Source organism: Heterodontus francisci, chromosome 4, assembly GCF_036365525.1.
Source record: "Heterodontus francisci isolate sHetFra1 chromosome 4, sHetFra1.hap1, whole genome shotgun sequence".
NCBI lineage: Eukaryota > Metazoa > Chordata > Chondrichthyes > Heterodontiformes > Heterodontidae > Heterodontus > Heterodontus francisci.
In genome coordinates this window covers 26,920,735-26,936,684 of record NC_090374.1, presented here as the reverse complement: position 1 = coordinate 26,936,684, position 15,950 = coordinate 26,920,735, and positions in this window count along the sequence as shown.

Genomic DNA, 15,950 nt, shown 5'->3' with positions numbered 1-15,950 from the left:
GTTCCAAATCAGTCGAATAAAATCAGTGCAAATTTTATATGCAAGGACGATCACGCCCATTATTCAGCTTCATTTTTCACGAAATAAAGTAATCGGATTTTTTCCCCTTCTTCCCTTAAACTATGATTGTTTCAACTTAAATTGTCACTTGCCTTCCATATCCTAATATTGGGGACGGGTGGGTGATTCCGAGGAAAATAAGGATTCAACGCCAAATATCCCAGTTACAAACTCTACAGTGAAAAGAATATTGATAATGGAACGATTGTAATTGATCCCTTCTCAACTCACTTTTCACCCTGCCCTTAAAATGACATCGCTGCTTTGAAACGAACTCCTGGGGATTTATTGCGGTTAATTTGACCCAGTCTCTTTAAATACGCATTAAGTGTGTTTTATTTGTGTTTTTGTTCAAACAAAAATACCCTATTTCCTTTTCTTTAATAATAGGTGATTTATCGCTTGATCGAACTTGCAATGATTACTTCCCTATGGTTAATATCAGCGAGAATGTCATCCTGTGCATTGGCTACTTTTGGAAGACTAGAGCTACACGTGTCAACCGCGCCCCTTGTGGGACTATACTGTAGTATCATATGCACCGCCTTAGATTAATATCCTCTTACATTCCATTCAAAATGTTACCATGCTGGCCAGTAAATTTAAAACTCAACAACATTTATTATATATACATTTAACAATGCTTGGTGTATGCTCTTCGGGCTTTTAAAGGATCAACCAGGGCACGAGAAATGCAATTCAATGCATTTTACTGCATATTGGGGAAGCAAATCATTAAATATACAAAGTTACAGTACAATGACTGTCAGTTTCAGCAACCTGACTTTGGGATTATTAATGAAATATGTTTTTTTAACACTATTGGCATAAAACACCTGCTGCTAAAAGTTCTGAACGTAGAACTATTGTATATAATTGCAGTGTCACGTTAACTAATACCTAATAGAGTAAATAGAGCCTTTTTACTAATACCTCCAAACGTCCCTGACACCACACAATTCGCTCTTCGTTACTGTACTGAGAAATTTATTGCGCCTGTCTAAAAAAAAAATCAGAAATCTGTCTTTCTCCCAAATGAAAGAGAGGTTGAATGCATTAACCACGTCTACTAGTTAAAGGATTTCCTTTCTTTAGACACACGTCTGAGAGACGAATCAATCGCCTTGAAGTACATTAACTGCTGCTGTGTGGGAAAATTGAACAGTGAACCTCAAGTTAAACCACTTGTCTTGGTAATGACGCCAATGCGTCCTTGTGTTTCAAACTTTTTAGAAAATTAACCGAGCAGCGAACGTGTTTGACATATAGAATTTATTTAATAAAAACAAATGAAAGTTTGCTTTCCATAAATTGCAAGTCAGAAATAAATGCTGCAAAACTTATACATTGGAGAAACACTCAGCCGCCGCAATTAAGAACAAAGAACAAAGAACAAAGATAATTACAGCACAGGAACAGGCCCTTCGGCCCTCCAAGCCTGCGCCGATCCAGATCCTCTCTCTAAACATGTCGCCTATTTTCTAAGGTTCTGTATCTCTTTTCTTCCTGCCCATTCATGTATCTGTCTAGATACATCTTAAAAGACTCCATCGTGCCCGCATCTACCACCTCCGCTGGCAATGCGTTCCAGGTGCCCACCACCCTCTGCGTAAAGAACTTTCCACGCATATCCCCCCTAAACTTTTCCCCTTTCACTTTGAACTCGTGTCCTCTAGTAATTGAAACCCCCACTCTGGGAAAAAGCCTCTTGCTATCCACCCTGTCTATACCTCTCATGATTTTGTACACCTCAATCAGGTCCCCCCTCAACCTCCGTCTTTCTAATGAAAATAATCCTAATCTGCTCAACCTCTCTTCATAGCTAGCGCCCTCCATACCAGGCAACATCCTGGTGAACCTCCTCTGCACCCTCTCCAAAGCATCCACATCCTTTTGATAATGTGGCGACCAGAACTGTACGCAGTATTCCAAATGTGGCCGAACCAAAGTCCTATACAACTGTAACATGACCTGCCAACTCTTGTACTCAATGCCCCGTCCGATGAAGGAAAGCATGCCGTATGCCTTCTTGACCACTCTATTTACCTGCGTTGCCACCTTCAGGGAACAGTGGACCTGAACACCCAAATCTCTCTGGACATCAATTTTCCCCAGGACTTTTCCATTTACTGTATAGTTCACTCTTGAATTGGATCTTCCAAAATGCATCACCTCGCATTTGCCCTGATTGAACTCCATCTGCCATTTCTCTGCCCAACTCTCCAATCTATCTATATTCTGCTGTATTCTCTGACAGTCCCCTTCACTATCTGCTACTCCACCAATCTTAGTGTCGTCTGCAAATTTGCTAATCAGTCCACCTATACTTTCCTCCAAATCATTAATGTATATCACAAACAACAGTGGTCCCAGCACGGATCCCTGTGGAACACCACTGGTCACACGTCTCCATTTTGAGAAACTCCCTTCTACTGCTACTCTCTGTCTCCTGTTGCCCAGCCAGTTCTTTATCCATCTAGCTAGTACACCTTGGACCCCATGCGCCTTCACTTTCTCCATCAGCCTGCCATGGGGAACCTTATCAAACGCCTTACTGAAGTCCATGTATATGACATCGACAGCCCTTCCCTCATCAATCAACTTTGTCACTTCCTCAAAGAATTCTATTAAGTTGGTAAGACATGACCTTCCCTGCACAAAACCATGTTGCCTATCACTGATGAGCCCATTTTCTTCCAAATGGGAATAGATCCTATCCCTCAGTATCTTCTCCAGCAGCTTCCCTACCACTGACGTCAGGCTCACCGGTCTATAATTACCTGGATTATCTCTGCTACCCTTCTTAAACAAGGGGACAACATTAGCAATTCTCCAGTCCTCCGGGACCTCACCCGTGTTTAAGGATGCTGCAAAGATATCTGTTAAGGCCCCAGCTATTTCCTCTCTCGCTTCCCTCAGTAACCTGGGATAGATCCCATCCGGACCTGGGGACTTGTCCACCTTAATGCCCTTTAGAATACCCAACACTTCCTCCCTCCTTATGCCGACTTGACCTAGAGTAATCAAACATCTGTTCCTAACCTCAACATCCGTCATGTCCCTCTCCTCGGTGAATACCGATGCAAAGTACTCGTTTAGAATCTCACCCATTTTCTCTGAGTCCAAGCATAACATTCCTCCTTTGTCCTTATATTCATATCCTGCTGCTACAACACAGTGTATTTATCCTATCAATTGGAAATAATCATTTTTAAAAAAAATCCCAATCTATTGTCAGACCGCTGGAAGAAGGAATATTAACAGAAATACGGTCCATCGGGGAAGATTGTTGGGGCGTATAGAAGATGTTCTCTCTCCAATGGCTGGGAAGGACCAAATGAGAAGGTAAGATTGTGGCCAATGATTAATGAGACTTGTGTCAAACTCGCTGAGTTGACACTGCAGTTTGTCAACACAAGGACTTGGGGAAATCGCGACGCCACAGAGTCGCCCGGAGTTGCCTCTTTCGAAATAAAATTGCAGGCACATTCTTAGAGACAAAAGCCTACCGCTCGTCGTAGCGTGTCTTTAAAGTGTTTAAAGGCTCGTTGTATTGATAAAGGGATTATTTTATTGTTGCTATGCAAATATTGCCCAGTCAAAACGACCTCGGAATTGATCCAACGTTAGAAAGCGCGCAGTCTATCAAGCTTCATTAAAATAATTCAGATGTTAACAAACACGGATACGTGACAAATACTACAAGACAGATGTTTAATTTACCAACAAATGCTCATGCTTAATTCTTACCTGTTATTCAATAAAATTTCTGGAAGATGTAGTTGATGTACTGTGCTTTCTGAATTATTGTTGACCAATGATTCTTCAGCTTTGGACCTGTGCGTCCTGTTTCTAATCACTTCTCAAACGGTCGAAATACTTTACCGGGTTCCAGGCAGATCAATTGAAAGAAAATATTCGGGGATAGGAGAGAATATCTCAGTGAAAAAGCACAGCTCGAAATCTTCATCCTCCGCTTTTTGCTAAAATTATTTTGGATTTAAAAACAAATTAAAACTTAAAATCTCTCTTTTCAAATTTTAGTAAAAGAGATCTGAAGCCAGAATTACAGGTAATATATTTTATTTTCGCACAAGCGCAATACGATGCTGCTGGAGTCGTTATTTTTTTAACAATTTAAATAATAAATATGTCTTCGGTGTAGCTCAGTTTAAACTGGGATGGCTTAATTTTCCTCAGAATATTATGTGACTGAGGAGGACACACACACTTTATTGGGCACGTTCTTGTCAATTACTATACGAGAGAAACCCCTTCTAACTGCTTCCTTTGCAGGGAACTAGAACACGGCATTGATTGTGTGTTTGGGATTAACGTTTGTGTAAAAGCGCTCACTGAGTGACAGAAATTTGCTTTCAACGCACTAAGTGTCCGCTTTTCACATTGTTTGCTCAGGTTCAGAGATTCGAGTTTTTTTTTCTTATGCTGACAACCCGTACACCTGAATCTCTGTATCAACCTCCAAAGATTCCGCACTGCATTCATCCTTTGTGCGCAGTCAGAGCACCAGTCAAAACCTAAAACACTTGGAAAAACCAATTGCTCTGTTTATGTCCTTGACCATAAAAATTACGTGGCAGGACTGAGAGAGAGAGCCTGCAGTAAAATGAAATATTTCTCCAAAGTTTTTTTTAATTAAGAGGATCTGATTGTCGTTTCTTTGAGCTGAAACTTGAGGGGAAAATATGCTATGTGGTTGCTAGGTTTCAGCATTGTATTGTACATCTCTTTATGGGCCAGATGCAACTCACTGGATTTTTTTTATACATAAAGAATTTCCCCCTATAAACATGCACTTGCAATATGAGCATTGCGAGTGTGTAATCATTCTGTGCTCAGATTTCACTTCTCTCTGGTACCTGGTTACCAGGAGATTGGAAACATTTACTAGTAAATCCCATCTGGAACACATTAAGCGCGTTATTTCATTATTTCATTTCTCATTAAACCAATTCAAAGTAAGAATTCGTTCACAGATGCTACAGTTAAAGGGTTATGGAGAGAAATGGGGTTTGGGCGCGACGCGTTTGCATTGGCGGAGTGTTTTATTCCACACCGTGCTTGGTGGGGTCTCTGAGAACATGGTCGTGTGCTGCAGAGCATTACTTGAGGTCAACTAACATGGACTCTGCCTAAGGGAGATGTGCTACCATTTGGTGGAGGTGAAGGGAGAATGGGAAATATCGGTTCGTGCTGAAAAAAATCGGGGGAAAAACAGAAAATGCATAGCATCTGTACAGAGGAAAAACAGATTAACATTCCAGCCATAGACCCCGCTCATCATAGGTGGAAGGGTCGACAGCCCGAAATATTAACCCATCTTTGCGCGCAGATGCTCTGAATTTCTTCGGGATTGGGAGGGTCGATTTTCTCCTGTCCTAGATATGGGAGAGGAGCGGATGGGGAATAGCTGCTCTTCATAGCAGTAGTTGGCATTTCGATCCAGCCACAGAGCAAATATTTGCCCAGACTGCAACGGATGGAAATCTAAATATTTATATATTAAAATTACTAAATCTAAATTACTTTGGTTTTTAAGTTATTTAAAAATATGTGAATCCTCGCTTTAAAAATACTCTGTTGGAGGGATCAGCCCTTTCCAAGTAAACTTCACTTTGAAATTCTATTAAAATGTGTTCACCCTCACTTTGGAGTTCTCCTGCTGCAATTAACGAGTTGGAAATTGATGTTTCTTCAATTACTCAGATCAAGTAGAAATGCCAATATTTGTATGTGTGCTACACTGAAAGTTTAAGGCAGAATGACCTTGTAAATAACCTTACAGTTATTGTTCACACAGTATGTGTCATACTGTCCTTCCTTGGCTACACATATCAGCAAAGCAAGCCTTCAAGGGGAGGGGAAAACCTGATTTAAGCTCTGGGGTGGATCGGCAGATTTATCACCAGCGCCAAACAAGACAAACAGTTCCATTACCTAAAGCCCCGCTGGGATATTTATCTGTGCTCCGCCTACTTTGCTTACAATAGCAGAGACAAATAAATCACATTTCCTCCATTGCCATGTGTCTCAGAAACAGACAGGAGATGCCGCATGGCCGTAAGGTAATTCCCACCAAGTCAGTGCCTGCGTGAAGGTAAAATACTGTGCAGTACCTCCAACTGTCAGAGCAAGCAATCCAGACGCTTATTGAGAAGAACGCTACTGTTTGGCGTTCCCCTCGCTGCTAGATTTTGTAAATAAAACTGTTGCATATTTCTGTTTAAACGGTTCGATGACTATCTTTTTACTTAATAGATAATAAAAATAAGAAATGCTTCTTGTTTTTATTTCAGGTTTCCAGCATCCGCAGTATTTTGCTTTTATTTTTACTTAATAGGTTTGTTCCAAACAGCGTCATTAATTTCAAGGTGTTCCTCGATGTGTACTTAATCTCGATTTGTTAATCAGAAACGGATTTTTCAGCACTGCCAGTTAATATGTGGCGTGCTTTGTTCCATTAAAAATTCTTTCAGAAATAGCTCGCCTCTGCCCCCACCCCCGAACTGTTGAACAGATACGTAGCCGTTTGTTCGGTATGTCTAAAATTAGCCTTTTCTGGGATCCGCTGAAATGGGTTTTTTTTTAATGAAACTTCCCCAAAGCACTGTGGGCAGATTTCGATGTCGTCTTCATGCGATTGAGAGTTATGTGTCTCCGTCGAGTTATCCAGCATTTTCAGCTGGGTTTACCATTTAACACAGGTCCCCGGTATATTCTAGCTTCTGCAGATTTGATGCCCGCTGTTTGCAAACTAACTTCTGTTGGACAAAGCAACTGCCGTCAAAATAACTTTACGTTACCATTCGCTCTCAGTATTCCCTCCCCAACACTCCCGGCCTTGTATGTTCCTCTCCTGAAGGCACCGAATATTATTCCCCATTTTAATTCAGATACTCAAGACATACTCAAGAATTACGCCCGCCAGTTTTAATTCGGTAAAATATGACACTACAATGGATACAATTAAGTTTGGTGAAATTAGTTTGTAAGTAATATTGTTTTAACAGTAATTTACACCCAATATAATCTTTTCTGGGTGGTTTAAGATGAGCAACACCAGCAGCGCATGAACGAATAAAAAATGCGTAGATATGGTTCACAGTTTTAACCCCCTTAATTTAAGATGTCAAGCATTCAATGTAAACATGCCTTTATTTGTCTAGAATTACCAAATCTACAAAACTAAAGGATATACGGCTTTCATTTTTTTAAAAACGATGTATCTTTGAAGCCAGTGGCATTAGGATGGATATAAGGGCTTGATTAGGATTGGGCAGAAATACAGGACCGGCGCTAAATAAACCTCAGAGCCCAGAACGCAAAGCCTGTCACAATAAGATGATTAGGGCAGATGACACATCACCAGGCCCCTTCTTTCATGTGCCAGTCTTTAGCTAAAGGCGCAGTATTTATAATTCCGTTTTTTAGGGCAGACAAACTTGAACAGAAAGATAAATCGAAGGAATTAATGCCTTAGGTCACTGTGGCGAACAATGTTTTTCTCAGCTATATTTGTCCATATTGTAACATAAATTTGGCCAAATTAAAACAGCCTTTGCAATGCCTGCTGTAATATTTGATTACTGGGTGAAAACAAACATCCCATACAGTTCCACTGTATGATGAACGACGGAACGTCGTAGCAAACTGCAATAAAATATTAAATACGCCACTGATCCCCACACTTTAATGTATATTTGAACTAAGTCGAGAAACTTTTCCTTCCATAATCTCAAATTTTATTTTAGTTTAAGTAAATCCAAACCCCGCATTAGTGATCAAGACACGAATTTATGAAATTGTTTTTGTTTCAACGTTTTCTACTCTGCCACGTTTTAGTTGTTGGCCTGAATTCAATTACGAAACGTCACTGATAGAGTCATAGAGTTAGACTGCACAGAAACAGGCCCTTCAGCCCATCCTGTCTGTGCCAGCCATCCAGCACCCAACTATTCTAATCCCATATTCCTGCACTTGGCCCGTAGCCTTGTATGCTATGGCGTTTCAAGTGCTCATCTAAATCCTTCTTAAATGTTGTGAGGGGCCCTGCCTCCACCATTTCTTCAGGCAGTGCGTTCCAGATTCCAACCACCTGCTGGGTGAAATTTTTTTTCCTCAAATCCACTCTAAACTTCCTACCCCTTACCCTAAATCTATGCCTCCTGGTTCTTGACCTCACCACTAAGGGAAAAAGTTTCTTCCTATCTAACCTATCAATGCCTCTCATAATCTTGTACACCTCAATCATGTCCCCCTACTCAGCCTTCTCTGCTCCAAGGAAAACAAAACTAGTCTTTTCAGTGTCTCTTCATAGCTGAAATCACATTTAGCAAGCAGATTTTCAGATGATACATAGAGAGAGATGAAGCTGTGGCTGGCGATTCATATTAACATGCAGTGCTGTCATTATTCCCATGTATCGTCGAGGCCGGCTGACATTTTAATCAAACATTGCCGTAACAGTTTACGTTGCAAAGCATGTTTCGTCTGAAGAGTAGTCACATATTCTTACGACATATCAAAACGCAAGGTCACAGGACACAGAACCGACTGTGGCAAGGAGTATTAATTTTCTCTTTCATTTTAGTGAAGATTGTGTGGTATGAAACCAAAACTCTAAAAATAGCAATCGCTGTTATTAATTTCCTGGGAAACCTCATTCCCCTTTTCAATCTTACGTTCCTCTCTCTCCATATATATAGCGACTTTTCAGTGAATATCAATCGGTATCATATACTCCAGTTATGAACGCTCATCTATCCTAAACTAGCAAACATCGGCTGAATGGCAGGACTACTTATACCATACATACTCAAAATATAATGTACATCATTTGTAAATACAATTGCATTTAATGTGTCCATGTTTATCATATGTCAATTTAGGGAGGAAATCACATGTCTGGCAGTATAATCTAAGACATAATACTACAATTAAATTACTTGTTTTCATTAGCATTTCTTTCAATGGTCCTTGAAATCCAATGCCACAGATTTTGGCATCAGTCTAAGGTAATAACTCGTCCATTCACTATAATTTAAGCAGCAATCCTTTTATGGAAATTCATAAATTCTTAAATAATTCAAAGAGGCTCTCAAATTGCTTCTATCTATTCCTCACAATATTGCTGAAAACATTAATGGAAAATCCAACTTTTTTTTATTCCATGATACGGGTCAAGGTTATTGGGCTTTTTTAACAGTAATTTTGAACCCAGGGACTAGGTTTATTTATGTTTGGTGGTCTCACGCGAAAGATCAGTGAATTCAAATGCCAACCAGATGATAAGGTTGGAGGGAGACTCAGGATCAAGGCGTCAGACACACTCACCGACTCAACAATCTTCCTAAATCCAACAGCAGTCGGTAAAGGAGTTGCCCCTTAATCATTTCCTTGGCAGCAACAAACGACTGTCATACAGTCCTCTGGGTCAGCAACTGTACCAGTCTGAAGCAACACAGCCCTCTGTTTAGCCCACAAACTCATTCAGTTAAAACAGTAAAGAATGCATTTAAAATATTCAAGGAAGTAAGGATTGATGAACACATTTAAGACTAGAAATGACTGATTGTCATATTAACCTAGAATGACATTCTCTTGTCACTATTTTAATCTAGGTGTTAGCTCATTTAAAATTAAAGTTTTAAAACAAAGGGTACAGAAATATCTTCCTACTCTACTAATCCTAAATTAGTAATTTTCCCTAATCAGATATTCCAACATTGTGTAGAAATAAGTGTTATTTAGCAAAATATTTTCAAATGTCAGTTTGTACTTATAAAACTATAGAAGTTTACACAAAGGAAAAAAAAACTTGCATTTATATATCGCCTTTCATGACCACTGGACGCCTATCAAGCTGCTATATGTTCTCTTGTTGCAAAGGCCTTTTTTATAACAACTTATAAAAATTAATTTTTGAAAATCCATATCCATTTTAAATATCCAATCAATTACTTATTCAAAGAAATTATAATTATCAACTTAGACAGCACAGAAAGAAGCCATTTGGTCTATCATGCCTGTGCCTGCTATTACAGACAGGTGGTAAGTGGTGTGGGTGGCTTCCACTTTTCACCTCCCAATTGACCTCAGAAAGTGTTTGGTTAAAGATGATATGCTAGTCCCTGAGTGCTTTTAGGGTCAAAGAAACAGACAAATGACAGGTTTTCTCGTAGGTTAAAAAAAGAAACTATTTTTAAACAATTCTCAAAATGGTCACAACCTCACCCACTCACACATTCATACACAAATGCATACACAAGAATAAATATATAGAGGGAATGTGATGTGAATCGGGTTTACTTTTACAGACGGAGATCCTCAAAGTCACCTTGCAATTTCTCTGCTGCAGTGGTTGTTTAAGATATTATTCAGCAGGGTTCTTCTGCTTGACTGGACTGTATCTGGCTGCAACTGGCTTTCTGGGGCCTTTGGTTGATCCCCTCTCTCTCTCTCCAGAGAACTACCTTTTAAAAACCCATCACATTTGAGTCTTTGTCAGGTGACAAAGGGACCCCTCCCCTGGTGTGACCACACAATGGTCCAGGATATGGAAACCATTGATTTCTGTTGGCGTCTGGATGGGGAACATACTGTTACAAAGGTTGGTTTGGGCTGTAGGGTCAGTCTGTCTGCAGAACTTTTGTTAGTTCACTCTTTTAGATAGGAGTCATCAATATATAATGGGCTCCTTTCAATTTCAATGGGTTCTCCCCAGAGCTAATTCAGACAAGGTTAATAACTTTCATCTGCAACAGATAGATGTGTTTATTGACAGTACAGGAGGGGTCACCTGACTTCTACTCCATTTTGTCTGTGGTACAAATGTGTCCATTTTCTTGTGGTTCAGTTCAACAGTTGACTTTTATTTCATAATTCCTCCAGTGTTTATTTCATCACGGCACCTTCCAAGCATGACACTGCTTTTTGAAAGAGCTATCCAATTACTCCCACTCCCCTTCTCTTTCCCCCTAGCCCTACAATTTTTTTTGCTTTTAAAGTATATATCCAAATCACTTTTGAAAGTTACTATGGAATATACTTCAACCACCTGTTAAGAAGTGCATTCCCAATCAGAACAACTTGCTGCATAAATAATTCATCTCATCTCCTCTCTGCTAGATTCTGTTACATTTATATCATACCTTACTATGTCCTCAGGACCTCCCAAAGTGTTTCACAGCCAATACATTAGTTTTGAAATGCAATGATTGTCATTATGTAGTCCAAATCTGAGTACAGGGAAGATCCTATAAACAGCAAATGAGATGAATGATCAGCCACTCTGTTTTGGTGGTGTTGATTGAGGGCCGCATGTTGGCTAAGGCACTGGAAGAACTTCCTGCTCTTCTTCAAATACTGCCATAGGATCTTTTATGTCCACTTGAACAGGCAGATGGGGCCATAGTTTAATATCTCATCTGAAAGGTGACATCTCTGACTACAATGTGTTTTATCGGTATTGCATTGAAATGGTGGCAATGTTGATTATCTGTTAGTTCTTTTGTGCTGCTGCAATAATAAGTTACTGCGTATGCCCAGCTACCTGCTCACAGACCTCACAAAAGCTGATAAAGAGCTCAAGGTAAAATATTTCTTGTTCAAGGTAGCAAGTTGCATTTATATAGCACCTTTAGCTGAGTGAAATGTCCCACAGGAATATAATCCAACAAAAATTGATACTGAGACAAAGAAGGTTGTAAGGAGGTCTTAAAGAAGCAGAGAGAGGCGGAAAGGTTTACATAGAGAGTTCCAGAGGTTAGGGCCGAGATGGATAGAGGCACGGCAGTCAATGGTGGGATGAATGGTGTGGCAAATGCATAAGGGAGCCAAAATCCATGTTTTATTATTTTCAGGTTTGTTTTGAAAAGATTCCTTGCATCAAATATTGGCATTTCAGGCATTTCAGCCACAGCTTCAGACTCATAGATATAAAATACACAAAGGGTGCTTTATCAGGTTAAAAAATCTTAATCTATAAGCAGCATAGTCATAGTGCCACAACATCTGGTCGCCATGGGAAATTCTGTGTCTTATTCTGGAAGCAATACCAGATGCAGCAAAGGAATCTCAAAACTTTTAGATTGATGATATTTCTGGGGCAGCACAGTGGCGCAGCAGTTAGCACCGCAGCCTCACAGCTCCAGCGACCCCGGTTCAATTCTGGGTACTGCCTGTGCGGAGTTTGCAAGTTCTCCCTGTGGGTTTTCGCTGGGTGCTCCAGTTTCCTCCCACAGCCAAAGACTTGCAAGTTGATAGATAAATTGGCCATTATACATTGCCCCTAGTATAGGTAGGTGGTAGAGGAATTGTGGGGATGTGGTAGGAATATGAGATTAATGTAGGATTAGTATAAATGGGTGGTTGATGGTCAGTACAGACTCGGTGGGCCGAAGGGCCTGTTTCAGTGCTATATCTCTAAACAAAAAAAAATTATGCTGGCAGGTACAAGATAGCTACTGAGAGTACAAGGCTTTCTGTAGAAAATGTACAAGATCAAGTACATTTCCAACAATTCTAGAGAACTTTGGATCAAACAGGCTATGCAGCATTATAACTTTGCAAAGTCAGAACTTTTTAAGCAATTAAAAACAGAAATTGCTGGAAAACAGGCCAGGCAGCATCTGTGGAGAGAGCAAGGTTGAGTTAATGCTTCAGGGCTTACGAAACCTGAGCTGCTGAGTGTTTCCTGCATTTTCTATTTTTATTTCAGATTTCCAGCATTTGCAGCAATTTGCTTTTTTGGCACTTTTGTGTTTTCTGTTTACGTTAATATTTTCATATATGTTGGACTCCTAGGATATGTTGTTGCTCAGACATTGCAGACTATACACAAGCAAAAGCACCTTTGGCACTTTCCTGTACTGTAGGATCACATTGCTCTTGCTACATAATATTTTACCTACAATGGTAAAGTTTACTCTCTATTTTCCTTTTCTATAAATTAAAGGGTAGTTTGGCAATGAATATATCTACTCCTGATGCTGTTCGCTGATGATTGCAGTGTTGAGTTCCATTCTCAACTCCTTGATTATGAAGCAACCCGTACCCACGTGCAGCAAAACCTGGACAACATTCAGGCTTGGGCTGATAAGTGGCAAGTGACATTCACGCCACAGTACAGGTGTCACATGAGTGAGATGGCATCAATGGATGCAATACCATCTTACTGGCTCTTACCAGATTACTCCTATCTCAGTTGTACAAGCTGTGGCTCAGTGGGTCGCATGTTTACCTCTGCATTGGGCGGTTGGATTTCATGTCCCCCCTCCAGAGACTTGAGCACAAAACCTAGGCAGCCACTTCAGTACTGCACTGTTGAAGGTCCTATATTTTGGATGATGCCATATTTTCCCCCTTAGGTGGAAATAAAAGATTTCATAGTGCTATGTTGAGTTCTCCTGGCCAATAGTTTTCCCTCAATCAATATTACTAAAACTGAGTGTCTGGTCATTATCACAATGCTGTTTGTGGGCTCTTGTTGTGTGCAAATTGGCTATCATATTGCCTACATTAAATAATGAATACACTTCAAAGGCACTTAATTTTTAAATTTTCATTCATGGGATGTGAGTGTCGCTGGCATAGCCAACATTTATTTCCAATCCCTAATTGCCATTGAGAAGGTGGTGGGAAGCCACCTTCTTGAAGCACTGCAGTTCATGTGGTGTAGGTACAGTGCTGTTAGGAAAGGAGTTGCAGGATTTTGGCCCAGTGGCAGTGAAGGATCAGCAATATATTTCCAAGTCAGGATGGTGTGTGACTTGGATGGGAACTTGCCGGTGGTAGTGTTCCCATTTGGCTGCTGCCCTTGTGTTTCTAAGTGGTAGAGGTTGCAGGTTTGGAAGGTGCTGTCAAAGGAGCCCGGCGAATTACTGCACTGCCTCTTGTGGATTGTACACACAGCTGCCACTGTGCACCAGTGGTAAAGGGAGTGAATGCTGAGGGTGGTGGATGGGATGCTGATTAAGCAGGCTGCATTGTTTTGGATGGTGTCTAGTTTCTTGAGTGTTGTTGAAGCTGCACCCATCCAAGCAAAGTAGGGAGTATTCCATTACACTTCTGACTTGTGGCTTGCAGATGGTGAACAGGCTTTGGGGTGTCACAAGCTGAGTTACTTGCAGCAGAATTCCCATCCTCTGACCTGCTCCTGTAGCCACAGTATTTATATGGCTGGTACAGTTAAGTTTCTAATCAATGGTCACCCCTAGGATGTAGATGGTGGGGCATTCAGCAATGGTCATAGAGCCATAGAGTTATACAGCACAGAAACAGGCCCTTCGGCCCATCGTGAATGGTAATCCCATTGAATGTCAAGGGCAATGATTAGATTCTCTCTTGTTGGTCATTACCTGGCACTTGCGTGGCGCAAATGTCACTTGCCATTATCAGCCCAAGCCTGAATGTTGTCCAGGTCTTGCTGCATGCGGGTATGGACTGCTTCATAATCAAGGAGTTGTGAATGGAACTCAACACTGCAATCATCAGTGAACATTCCCACTTCTGACCTTATGTTGGACAAAAAGGTAGCTATGTTAAGGAGCTGAAGATAGTTGGGCCTAGGACATAATCCTGAAGAGCTCCGACAGCTCAGTCCTGGAGCTGAGATGATTGGCCTCCAACAACCATAACCATCTTCCTTTGTGTTAGCTATGACTCCAACCAGTGGAGAGTTTTCCCCCTGATTTTCATTGTTTCAATTTTGCTATGGCCCCTTGATGCCACACAGTGAAATGTTGCCTTGATGCCGAGGGCAGTCACTCTTACCTCACATCCAGAATTCAGCTCTTCTTCCATGTTTGGACCAAGGGTGTAATGAGGTCTGGAGTTGAGTGGCCCTGATGAAACCCAAACTGAGCATCGGTGAGCAGGTGATTGAGAGCAGACTGATGGGACAGAAAATGGCTTGATTGAATTTGTCAATTTTTCCTGCTTTATGTGGACAGGATATATCTGGGCAATTTTCCACATTGTTGGGTAGATGCCAGTGTTGCAGCTGGACTGGAACAGCTTGGTTAGGGGCGAGGCTAATTCTGGAGCACAAGTCTTCAGTACTACAGCCGGGAGTTTGTCAGTGCCCATAGTCTTTGCTGTATCCATTGTCATCTGCCATTTCTTGATATCATGTTGGAGGAATCAAATTGGTTGAAAATTGACTGGCATCTGTGATGCTGGAGACCTCAGAAGGAGGCCGAGATTGATCATCCAATCGGCACCTCTATCTGAAGATGGTTGCAAAGGTTTCAGCCTTGTCTTTTGCACCGATGTGCTGGGCTCTGCCAGCATTGGGGATGGAAATGTTAATTGAGTCTTCTCCTCCAGTTAGTAGTTTAATTGTCCACCACCATTCACGACGGGATATGGCAGGACTGCAGAGCTTTGATCTGATCCGTTGGTTGTGGGATTAATTGCTCTGTCCAAAGCATGCTATTCTGCTGATTAGCATGCTGATTAGTCCTGTGTTGTAGCTGCATCTGTTTGGCATCTTATTTTGAGGTACGCCTGGTGCTGCTCCTGGCATGCTCTCCTACACTCTCCATTCAACTAGTGTTGATCCCCTGGCTTGATGGTAATGGCAGAGTGAGGGATATGTCAGGTCATGAGGTTACAGATTGTTGTTGAATACAATTCTACTGTTTCTGATTCCCCACAGTGCCTCATGGATGCCCAGTTTTGATTTGCTAGATCTGTTCTGAACCTATCCCATTTAGCATGGTGGTAGTGCCACACAACACAATGGGTTTCCTCAGTGTGAAGACTGGACTTTGTCTCCACAAGGACTGTTCGGTGGTGACTCGTAGCAATATTGTCTTGGAAAGATGCATCTGTGACAGTTAAATTGGCAAGGACATGGTCAAGTATGT